This window comes from Giraffa tippelskirchi, chromosome 2 (assembly GCF_054371585.1).
Source record: "Giraffa tippelskirchi isolate mGirTip1 chromosome 2, T2T-mGirTip1v1.2.pri, whole genome shotgun sequence".
Lineage (NCBI taxonomy): Eukaryota > Metazoa > Chordata > Mammalia > Artiodactyla > Giraffidae > Giraffa > Giraffa tippelskirchi.
Window position 1 is genome coordinate 190,862,877 of NC_137276.1, and position 12,761 is coordinate 190,875,637.

General features: G+C 39.3%; 1 protein-coding gene across 3 annotated transcripts in view; it reads right to left on the minus strand.

Annotated features, from left to right (window-relative positions):
- Nucleotides 1-9,841: 9,841 nt before the first annotated feature.
- Nucleotides 9,842-12,761, minus strand: part of ARL6 (ARF like GTPase 6) — a 46,072-nt gene continuing 43,152 nt past the window's right edge. For all 3 annotated transcript variants that reach the window (XR_014077575.1, XR_014077574.1, XR_014077576.1), the window contains one exon: nt 9,842-9,885. The gene's annotated coding sequence lies outside the window, so the exon portion shown is untranslated. The remainder of the gene's footprint in view (nt 9,886-12,761) is intronic.

The window sequence follows — 12,761 nt, forward strand, 5'->3', positions numbered from 1 at the left end:
CTGCTCTGACTGGAGTCCTGGAGGAGAAGGTTGCTTATGAGTAGACAGAATGTCCATGATCCCCATTTCAGCATCAGCTGAGGGCTGTTGAACTTTCCTGCCACAAGGCAGCTGCCTCCTAGAAGCACTCTAATCCCTACCAACTGCAGCAGAGACCAAGGCCGCTCACCTTAATTTGTTCTGGCTCAGTTTAACCTACCAAAGTTAAATCAGTACAGATTCCTTCTGCTGGGTTCACCCCAGACTCTCCCTCAAGAGTGACCAGCACTTTCTCTTTTGAAAACCTTCTCCTGTGAGGAAAAAGCTAGAACAATAAACTAGAATAAGACAAGTTCCCAAATGAGTCTTACTGTTTTGGGGAGGAATCTCCATTAAAGGCCTGCTTGCCAGAAAGCCCAGAGAATATGAAAGCAAAGAGAGTAGGAAGCCAGTTGTTCCCTCCAGCTAGAAGGCCTGGAGAATTAATCTCCCTAAAGGAATGCTAGATGGCTACCAGATGTGTCCAGCCCTTGTACTATGACCAAAGCAGGTCCTACACCCTACAGCCTACCCAGAGGGTGGACTGTTCAGGATGTTTCTCTGGGGATAAAATCTTATTGGGGCCAGTACAGTTTATCACTGACTTATGGGTTTATCTAATAATGCTATTTCTTTAAGAAAATAATTTCTCTAAAAAAATAGCTCTCAAGGGGAAAGCTGGGCTAGTCATATTTTTTCAATAATCACTATCCTCAGTGGGAGAAAGCATCAGAATCATGTCAGGTAAAGTCCTTCACTTATCTAGAAACTATTTATCTATAGTATTGGTGGTGATAGTTGAGGTAGTAGAATGTTCATCCAGCTAGAATCCCTCTATTAATAAACAGCTTGCAAAGGTATAAGATAATATAAATGTTATTAGAGACCCCTAAAATAAACAGTTGGGCCAATACAAACTCATTATACATAGATAGATAGATAGATAGATAGATAGATAGATATTCATATGAAAAAAAAGTGTTAGTCGCTCAGTGGGGTCAGACTCTTTGTGACCCTATGGACTATAGCCCACCAGGCTCCTCTGTCCATGGAATTCTCCAGACAAGAATACTGAGGTGGGTAGCCATTCCCTTCTCTAGGGGATCTTCCCAAGCCAGGGATCAAACCTGTGTCTCCTGTACTGCAGGCAGACTCCTTACCATCTGAGCCACTAGAGAAGCCCCATATACCAAGTGATCACATTCCTGAATTCACATTGGAAATGACTATGCCAATGAGATGCCTTGAAGCTTTGGCTTCATCAGCTTCACAGTAAATACACTTCTGCCATAGATACTCTTCAAATGTCTTCAAGAAAAACTGAATGAACAAATGAAGATGACTGTGCTAAATTAGAATCTTTAAGATCCTTACAACTCTAAAATTCAACCTTTTTACAGGCTTCCTAATACAATCTTAGAACTCAGTATTCAGAAATTCATTATTATGAGTTCGGAATGTAAGAGCAGATGACATCTAGGAATGGATCAGTACTTGAAAAGTAAATAAATGAAAATTCAGGGGTCACTGATTTATGGCTTTAAGCTAACTTTTCATAGACAAAGTTTGCCTTAATGGAGGCAGGGCACCAGGTACACTTGCATTCATTCAAATGCTTTGCAAACTCTGTGAAAAATTAGCTTAAAGCCATAAATCAATGATGCCTGAATTTTCATTTATTTACAAGAACTGATCAGTTTCTCATTTAACGAGTACGTTAGAAGCATATTTACTGTGAGGCTGATGAAGCCGAACCTTCAAGGCACCTCATTGGCACGGTCTCTTCCAAGGTGAGTTCAGGAATGTGATCACTTGGTGGTGTTAATGAAATTTACAAAAGCAAATGTTTAAACTGCACAATTAAGTCCACAGTCTCTTTCCACTTGGATTTTCCCTCCATCACCTTACTCCTAGAGTCAGTTGGTATTGCAGTTACTGGAGGCCCTTCAGGACATGCCGGGAAATGTGTGGTGTAGATTTTGGTTTGGATTTAGTGGGATGTATTTATGTGGTTGTCAGTTTCTCCAAAGAATAGCTGTTACTGCTTTAATTTCAGTTTGTTCATTGGACAACTCACCAAGCACCACACCTAAGATACAGGACCAGAGGCACTATCGCGACATAAACATATCCTAAGCCCTCTAACACTGAAAATGTGTGAGTAGTAGAGGTGAAACAAGATTCAAAATGTACAATAGCAAAAGGTGATTTGTGGAAAACTATTTCAGGCAACAGAAGACAAAACTTAAAAGAATCACTTCTAATTGATGCAATTTCTCTCAAAGCAGTTGTATGTTAAATAATGTAGTGCATACAAGTTTTATAATTGTAAATGCAGCAAATTTTTAAATGAAAATCATGTAAAAGAGAACTTATGATAATATTTGTTTGTAGGGCACAAACCTATAGCAATACTACAATGAGTGAGTATCGTGGGTATATAATGTTGTATTTCAAATCCTCAAAGATGATGCTGTGAAAGTGCTGCACTCGATATGCCAGCAAATTTGGAACACCCAGCAGTGGCCACAGGACTGGAAAAGGTCAGTTTTCATTCCAATCCCAAAGAAAGGCAATGCCAAAGAATGCACAAACTACCTCACCATTGCACTCATCTCACATGCTAGTAAAGTAATGCTCAAAATTCTCCAAGCCAGGCTTCAGCAATACATGAACCGTGAACTTCCAGATGTTCAAGCTGGTTTTTGAAAAGGCAGAGGAATCAGAAATCAAATTGCCAACATCCGCTGGATCATCAAAAAAGCAAGAGAGTTCCAGAAAAACATCTATTTCTGCTTTATTGACTATACCAAAGCCTTTGACTGTGTGGATCACAATAAACTGAGGATAATTTTGAAAGAGATGGGCATACCAGACCACCTGACCTGTCTCTTGAGAAACCTGTATGCAGGTCAGGAAGCAACAGTTAGAACTGGACATGGGACAACAGACTGGTTCCAAATAGGAAAAGGAGTATGTCAAGGCTGTATATTGTCACCCTGCTTATTTAACTTATATGCAGAGTGCATCATGAGAAACGCTGGGCTAGAAGAAACAAGCTGGAATCAAGATTGCCGGGAGAAATATCAATAACCTCAGATATGCAGATGACACCACCCTTAAGGCAGAGAGTGAAAAAGAACTAAAGAGCCTCCTGATGAAAGTGAACGAGGAGAGTGAAAAAGTTGGCTTAAAGCTCAACATTCAGAAAACTAAGATCATGGCATCTGGTTCCATCACTTCATGGCAAATAGATGGGGAAACAGTGGAAACAGTGTCAGACTTTATTTTTGGGGACTCCAAAATCACTGCTGATGGTGATTGCAGCCATGAAATTAAAAGACGCTTACTCTTTGGAAGGAAGGTTATGACCAACCTAGATAGCACATTTTAAAGCAGAGACATTACTTTGCCAACAAAGGTCCGTCTAGTCAAGGCTATGGTTTTTCCAGTGGTCATGTATGGATGTGAGAGTTGGACGGTGAAGAAAGCTGAGCGCCGCAGAATTGATACTTTTGAACTGTGGTGTTGGAGAAGACTCTTGAGAGTCCCTTGGACTGCAAGGAGATCCAACCAGTCCATCCTAAAGGAGATCAGTCCTGGGTGTTCATTGGAAGGACTGATGTTGAAGCTGAAACTCCAATACTTTAGCCACCTCATGCGAAGAGTTGACTCATTGGAAAAGACCCTAATGCTGGGAAGGATTGGGGGCAGGAGGAGAAGGGGACGACAGAGGATGAGATGGTTGGATGGCATCACCGACTCGATGGACATGGGTTTGGGTAAACTCCGGGAGTTGGTGATGGACAGGGAGGCCTGGCGTGCTGCGATTCATGGGGTCCCAAAGAGTCGGACACGACTGAATGACTGAACTGAACTGAACTGAATGTTGTATGCTTACCTAGCCTTTCTCTCAATAAGTATGCTCATCCAAATTTAAGGAAAGACTTTGTTATCTTTCCACTATATGTATAGAAAATATTAGAAAATGTCATATGAAAGAATACACTACAAAAATATAAGAAAAAATATTATAGAAGTATTATAGGCAGATAATGGAAAAAATGCTGTTTTTCTAGACTGACATTTGTAATATTAATCAATCATTTAAAATTGGTCATTTGTATGATTTATTTTTTCATTCATTTTTATATATAATTTTTATTTTTAATTTTAAATATTTTTGTTTAAAGAGAAATTGCAAAAATCTTCAGGTACCTTAAAACCTGGATTTGTCCTTGAGTGCTGACTATGGTTCAGAAACACACTCATTCTTAGAGATACAGTGATAAGACCAAGAGCTTTCCCTCAAGACGCAAGTCTGATGGGGTGAACAGATGAGTAAAGCAGATAGGAAAAGAGGTCTTTCCATGAGCATACATAGGATGGACCTCAACTTAGTTTCCAATGCAGGAGACATATGAGACATGGGTTCGATCCCTGGGTTGGGAAGATCTCCTGGAGGAGGAAATGGCAACTCACACCGGTATTCTTGCCTGGGGAATTCCATGGACAGTGGAGCCTGGTGGGCTATAGTAGAGGGGGTGTCATAGAGTCAGACACAACTGAGGCAACTTAGCACACACACATGCCAACTTAGTCTAGAAATTTCCATGAAGGCTCATTAGAGGAGATAACTGTCAGTTTGTTCTCTTCCTCTGCCTCCTGTGACCACCATGACTTCCACAAAAAGAGTACAATTCAATAGCTTATTTGATATGTGAGAAAATCTCAAGTTCATCACACTGTAACTGAACTACCATTCCCAAAGCATAAGCACATTACTCCTCAAAAGTATGAGAACAAAGTGCTGACCCTGAAGCCTTTCAACAAGGATGCAAGCATGGTTTAGAAATGCTTTTTGTTCTAAAAAGTCCACCAGAGGGATACATTTCTGTGTATGCGTTACGGCACAGTATTTACTATGTGGCAGGTGGCCCAGGAATATTAAGACAGCTGTCAACATCAAGGAAAGCACCAGCCCATGAAAAGCAAGCAGATGGATTGGGGCACTTCACTAGCTGCCTCCTGGAATAATAGCTGTGCGAGGCCAAATGAGGCAATGTCATGCTGCCCAGGGCAGCGAAAAGCTATTACTGGGTATAAGCACTCAATTAGAAGATGGGGCGGGGGACATCCTCCCCTTTTCTTTGTATAGCCCAGGTTTTCATTAAGAACCACAACAGTAAATAAGAAAGGGTGTGTGGGGGGGAATCCTGTTAGTGTTTCTCATTCTGTTACATTCTGATTATCATGGTTTGTACGAAAACTCTCAATCTTGCTGCTTCAGTAACAGCAGATGGTGAAATTTTAAGTGATTGGTTATTCAGACTTCTATGGGATGCATGAAGTTCTATTGTATTGTTTGTCTGATTTTTATTTCCAAAACATGTGGAGATTGACATCTTTCAAACACACATCTTTTAATGCTTAAGATGTGTTGGTCTGACCTAAATTACATATCCTCTTTTCTTCCCTTGATATGCTGATGATACTTATAAAAGAAATGAATGCTTTACTAAATTATGACATTATCAAATATTTTCTTCGAAAACAGTGCAAAATTTGCTTATACCAAACCATTGATTATAAAACGTATTCCAAAATAGTTATTCATATTAATTCAGTTTGATGTGTTTTGTGTTTGAGTCAAATGCTACCTATAATATAGTCATATGTAGTAGTCGTATTAACTTTTAGTAATGCAGTTTCATAAACATGACACAGATAATGGCTCAGAAGAATAATTTACCATTATATGAAAAACTCAGTCCCTATATTCTGTTTTTCCAAAATACTTGATGAGTACAGAAGTTATGCACTGTATTGCAAATATCTGATACACAATTTTAAATGCTTTTGAATTGTCCTGGAGAACACTCTTGAGAGCCCCTTGGACTGCAAGGATATCAAACCAGTCAATCCTAAAGGAAATCAACCCTGAATATTCATTGGAAGGACTGTTGTCAAAGAAGCTCCAATACTTTGGCCACCTGATGTGAAGAACTGACTCATTTGAAAACACCCTGATGCTGGGAAAGATTGAAAGCAAAAGGAAAAGGGGACATCAGAGGATGAGATGGTTAGATAGCATCACCGACTCAATGGACATGAATTTGAGCAAACTCAGGGTGAAGGACAGAGGAGCCTGGGGTGCTGCAGTCCATGGGGCTCCAAAGAATTGGACATGACTTAGCGACTGAACAACAACAACAAATTTTGAAAAGAACAATTGTTTACAAATCTCTGGACTTCAGTATGCTAGTATTGGTTGTAAATTTTGCTTCTTAGGGCTCATGAAACAAAGCTTTAGAGGAAAAAGACAACTGGTTTGTGAATTGGCATTTCTTTTTTCTTATTTTGAAGTTTTAGAAAAGACATGTCCCAGAATCCTGAGTTCTCTTACTGTGGACACATTGCTCCCAGTTTGATTTGCTGCAGATAGTTTAAAAACAAGGCACAGAGGCAGCTGTTATTGCAAGCAAATGTTTTGATTAGAGAGAGAAAGCAGCTGGATATGATACATGCTGTCATATAAGATGAACCACAGTTTTCACATGGGAACTCTACCTAATCTAAAATTGAGATTAGCATTATTTCCTTCATGGGAATTTTCGTTGTATAGAATGGAGGTGACATCTATCCCCTTTGTTTATATTCTGGAGTGATAAAGTGCTGATTCTTATCTGTAGAAATCTTCCACAGTCTCTTACAAAAGAATAATATCATTAACAAGCTTTCATAAAATTTCCTTACAAAATATTGCTAAATGTAGTACCAAAATGGAGAAGGCAGTGGCACCCCACTCCAGTACTCTTGCCTGGAAAATCCCATGGACAGAGGAGCCTGGTAGGCTACAGCCAATGGGGTCGTTAAGAGTCGGACATGACTGAGCAACTTCACTTTCACTTTTCCCTTTCATGTACCGGAGAAGGAAATGGCAACCCACTCCAGTATTCCTGCCTGGAGAATCCTAGGGACGGCGGAGCCTGGTGAGCTGCCGTCTATGGGGTCGCACAGAGCCAGACATGACTGAAGCGACTTAGCAGCAGCAGCAGCACCAAAATATCCATGGTGGTGGTGTTTTAGTCGGTAAGTCATGTCCGACTCTTGTGACCCCATGGACTGTAGCCAGCCAGGCTCCTCTACCCATGGGATTCTCTAGGCAAGAATACTGGAGTGGGTTGCCATTTCCTTCTCCAGGGGATCTTTCCAACCCAGGTATCCAACCCAGGTCTCCTGCACTGTAGGCAGATTCTTTACCGACTGAGCTATGAGGGAAGCTACCCCCCCCAAAATAAATCCATCAGTTCAGTTCAATCACTCAGTCATGTCTGACTCTCTGAGACCCAATGAACTGTACCATGCCAGGCCTCCCTGTCCATCACCAAAACCCGGGAATTTACTCAAACTCATGTCAATTGAGTCGGTGATACCATCCAACCATCTCATCCTCTGTGGTCCCCTTCTCCTCCAGCCTTCAGTCTTTCCCAGCATCAGGGTCATTTCAAATGAGTCAGTTCTTCGCACCAGGTGGCCAAAGTATTGGAGTTTCAGCTTCAACATCAGTCCTTCCAATGAACACCCAGGACTGATCTCCTTTAGGATGGACTGGTTGGATCTCCTTGCAGTCCAAGGGACTCTCAAGAGTCTTCTCCAATACCACAGTTCAAAAGCATCAATTCTTTGGTGCTCAGATTTCTTTATAGTCCAACTCTCACATCCATATATGACTACTGGGAAAACCATAGCCTTGACTAGACGGACCTTTGTTGGCAAAGTAATGTCTCTGCTTTTAAATATGTTGTCTAGGTTGATCATAACTTTCCTTCCAAGGAGTAAGTGTCTTTTAATTTCATGGCTGCAATCACCATTTGCAGTGATTTTGGAGCCCAAAAAAATAAAGTCAACCACTGTTTCCACTGTTTCCCCATCTATTTGCCATGAAGTGATGGGACCAGATGCCATGATCTTAGTTTTCTGAATGTTGAGTTTTAAGCCAACTTTTTCACTCTCCTCGTTCACTTTCATTAAGAGGCTCTTTAGTTCTTCTTCACTTTCTGCCTTAAGGGTGGTGTCATCTGCATATCTGAGGTTACTGATATTTCTCCCAGAAATCTCGATTCCAGCTTGTGCTTCTTCCAGCCCAGCGTTTCTCATGATGCACTCTGCATATAAGTTAAATAAGCAGGGTGACAATATACAGCCTTGCCGAACTCCTTTTCCTATTTGGAACCAGTCTGTGGTTCCATGTCCAGTTCTAACTGTTGCCTCCTGACCTGCATACAGGTTTCTCAAGAGGCAAGTCAGGTGGTCTGGTATTCCCATCTCTTTCAGAATTATCCTCAGTTTATTGTGATCCACACAGTCAAAGGCTTTGGCATAGTCAATAAAGCAGAAATAGATGTTTTTCTGGAACTCTCTTGCTTTTTCAATGATCCAGCAGATGTTGGCAATTTGATCTTTGGTTTCTCTGCCTTTTCAAAAACCAGCTTGAACATCTGGAAGTTCATGGTTCACGCATTGCTGAAGCCTAGCTTGGAGAATTTTGAGCATTACTTTACTAGCATGTGAGATGAGAGCAATAGTGTGGTAGTTTGAGCAGTCGTTGACATTTCCTTTCTTTGGGATTGGAATGAAAACTGACCTTTTCCAGTCCTGTGGCCACTGCTGAGTTTTCCAAATTTGCTGGCATAATGAATGCAGCACTTTCACAGCATCATCTTTTAGGATTTGAAATAGCTCAACTGTGATTCCATCACCTCCACTAGCTTTGTTTGTAGTGATGCTTCCTAAGGCCCACTTGACTTCACATTCCAGGACGTCTGGCTCTAGGTGAGTGATCACACCATTGTGATTAACTGGGTCATTTTTGTACATTTCTTCTGTGTACTCTTTCCACCTCTTCTTAATATCTTTTGCTTCTGTCAGGTCCATACCATTTCTGTCCTTTATTGAGCCCATCTTTGCATGAAATGTTCCCTTGGTATCTCTAATTTTCTTGAAGAGATCTCTAGTCTTTCCCATTCTTTTGTTTTCCTCTATTTCTTTGCAATGATCACTGAGAAAGCCTTTCTTCTCTCTCCTTGCTATTCTTTGGAACTCTGCATTCAAATGGGTATATCTTTCCTTTTCTCCTTTGCTTTTCAAGTCTCTTCTTTTCACAGATATTTGTAAGGCCTCCTCAGACAGCCATTTTGCTTTTTGCATTTCTTTTTCTTGGGGATGGTCTTGATTCCTGTCTCCTGTACGATGTCATGAACCTCTGTCCATAGTTCATCAGGCACTCTGTCTATCAGATCTAATCCCTTAAATCTATTTGTCACTTCCACTGTATAATCATAAGGTATTTGATTTAGGTCATACCTGAATGGTTTAGTGGTTTTCCCTACTTTCTTCAATTTCAGTCTGAATTTGGCAATAAGGAGTTCATGATCTGAGCCACAATCCACTCCCAGTCTTGTTTTTGCTGACTGTATAGAGCTTCTCTATCTTTGGCTGCAAAGAATATAATCAATCTGATTTTGGTGTTTACCATCTGGTGATATCTATGTGTAGAGTCTTCTCTTGTGTTGTTGGAAGAAGGTGTTTGCTATGACCAGTGTGTTCTAAAAAATCCATGTGGAGCTTATAAAAGTAAAATATATAATTTTGATTTTTTATAAATATAATAAATACATTTCTCAATGACCCCACTTTTATTTTGAAAAATTTGTAAAAATTCATCAAACAGTAACTTAATTGGTTTTGCAAATAATGAACGAAAGCAGCCTACATCAATTATTTCCATCAGTATATGTTAGCAACTAAATTCCTTCCTCACCTCTGCCAATCAGCTTTTCATTGGTAAATAGTAAAAGTAGTTACCTATGAAAAAAGGTAATACAGAAGACAAGAAGTTACAATAGGAATATTTGACTCTAATACTGAAGTAAAAAGATAATTCTCATAATTGATTTCATATTAACAACCATTCTTAAATGTCATTCACTTCTACATTCTATCTTCTATTTTATTTTTCTTTCAGCTCCCCAAATAAGTACTTTGGGAAGTCAGTTTCCATCATAAGTCATTTGGTTTACTTCTCCTACAGGTGAATGTATTGACATGCAACTTTCAGTTATCAAGTCTGGAAGACAATTAAATGAACCTTGTTTTTATCAACTTCACAGCTGGTTTTAAGTAACTCCAAAAATGATGATTCTCCTTCCACCTGGTTTAATAGGAACTCTACCTCAAAAGATCAACAATGTATATCATCAAATGAAATAGCTAACCATACCACAGTATATAACTTTATAAAATTATCAACCATATGCAGTCTGAGGGGAAAGGAAATTAACTTATTCATTTTAAATTCTGTTACTTTCACTCTGATTTTGCCTATCACTTATGTGGACTGTAGTCCATAGAGTCACAAAGTCGGACACGACTGAAGCTACTGAGCATGCAGGCATAGGTATACTTGGTCTCTGTGGCTTAAATAAAACACAATCTAACTTAGAAAGAAAATTTTTAGTAAAATTTGGTAAAATCTTCTAATAAAATTTAAGAAGTAGCTACTGGAAAAACTCTTCCTTAGTAGGTGGGGAAGGTAGTCAGAAACTTTTAAACTATGTATTTACTGAAAAGTTTATTAATCAGTCTTCATTTCAGAAAAACAAAAGACAAGAAAATAGAAAATTCTGAAATAAAGATATAGATAGAGTCTAAATCAAGATCACTGACCTAGTAGTCATTCTTCTGGTACTAGCTGCCTCAAACTGGATTAGGAAAGTTGGTGGGAGGAATATATATTTAAAAAAAAAATTTTTTTAAGCCCCAAACAATATCCCATCTACAGAAGTATTTTATGGCCTTCTACCTGCTCAATCAACATTTATTGAATACTTCCAGGTCCTATGTTTAGTGATTAGAATACACAATGTGATCCACCCTCAAGAAACTCAGTCTCAAAGAAAGAGAAGTGACAGTTACAAACTACAGGACACTGTGATTAACATGAAAAGTGGGACATACATGAGAAAAAGGAAGAAGAAAGTGCCTAACTGTATCACTTGGGCAGACCATAATGAGGTCAGGGACAGATTTCACGAATCAAGCTCCAGAAACATGGATCAGAAAGTTCTGAACTCATAACCAGTTAAAACACCTGTTGAAACATATTTATATTACAAATGTCACACGTGTCAGAAAGCCATATCGGAGCTCAGTAGGAGCGCAACATTGGGCCATCAATAGACATATAACTGATATTTGGCATCTGATCTGGTGAGGAGATACTACAGTCAGTGGGTACAACTACATTGTGAATGTACAAATATTGTGTGTAACATAGGTATTCAAGGGCTTTGCTATGCAAATATGAAAGTACATTTAAGTGAATTATTGGCTTTATCCTTTAAAATAATCACAAAATTAAAAAGTAGATGACAATGATAAAGTATAAGAAACATGCAAGTAGAGAAACTGCTGCACTGATACTAACTCGAATTACATAATCTGAGTTTACATCTGGCAATTATTGACTGAGACAGATTAGACCAGTAAATCAGGCAGGGGAAGTCTGACTACTACCCAGATATCTAATTTAGGACCAAAATACAGGGTATACAAGAATCAAACAGTTTGACATTTGTTTGGCATCTTGTATAAACTACCTTTCTCATGGCGATTACCTTGAATTCACTCTAACTTACAAGGTTGATATTATTTCTATTGTGAAATCTAAGAAGTCGCCTAGTCCATGTTTATGATTAGTGATTTAAGTGATTTTCATCCCTAAATATGGCGGTAGTGCTGTATTATCTAATATTATATCTACAAATTTCATATATAAAGGATAAACAAGGTTCTACACTATAACACAGGGAACTATATTCAATACCCTGTGATAAACCATAATGAAAACAACATGAAAAAATGTATATATATGTATTACTGAGTCACTTTGCTGTATAGCAATAGTTAATATGGGCTTCCCTAGTAGCTCAGTTGGTAAAGAATCTGCCTGCAATGCAGGAGACCTGGGTTTGATCCCTGGGTTGGGAAAGTCCCCTGGAGAAGGAAATGGCAACCCACTCCAGTACTCTTGCCTAGAGAATTCCATGGACAGAGGAGCCTGGCAGGCTACAGTCCACAGGATCGCAGAGTCGGACACGACTGTGCGACTAACTTTCACTTTCAGTCATCAATACAACGTTGCATTTCAACTCCTTCAATAAAAATTAATAAAAAAACCTCAAGTAATTTTAGATGGTCTCTTAGATATTTTGAATGTTATATGTTGTGGAGATTGTGGATTCTACTAAATAATTCCAAAAAGTGTTGCAATTTTCATTTTGTAGAAACATTAAATTGGTTAAACTCAAACTTCAAACTTGATTTTGCTCATTGAAGACACCAGATCAAATCTCAGTTGATTATTTTAGCCTTAGCTGAAAACTCTGGGATTTGGTGATGGACAGGGAAGCCTGGCATGCTGCAGTCCATGGGGTTGCAGAGTTGGACAGGACTGAGTGATTGAATTGAATTGAACTGAAAGCTGCTTTGAATTTGCCATTTGTTCATGTGCTGAGGCTTAGCTGGAGACTTAGGAAAGTTTATGCTCAGAATTTTAGACCCCCATTGTCTGGATCGCTCCTTTACTGAATGCTCCTCCCTTCATTTTGCAGTGGCTTCAGTTGTCTCATGGCCTGTACACTCTCCCTCAGGCCAAAAACATGGCCAGTTTTGTCTGTTTA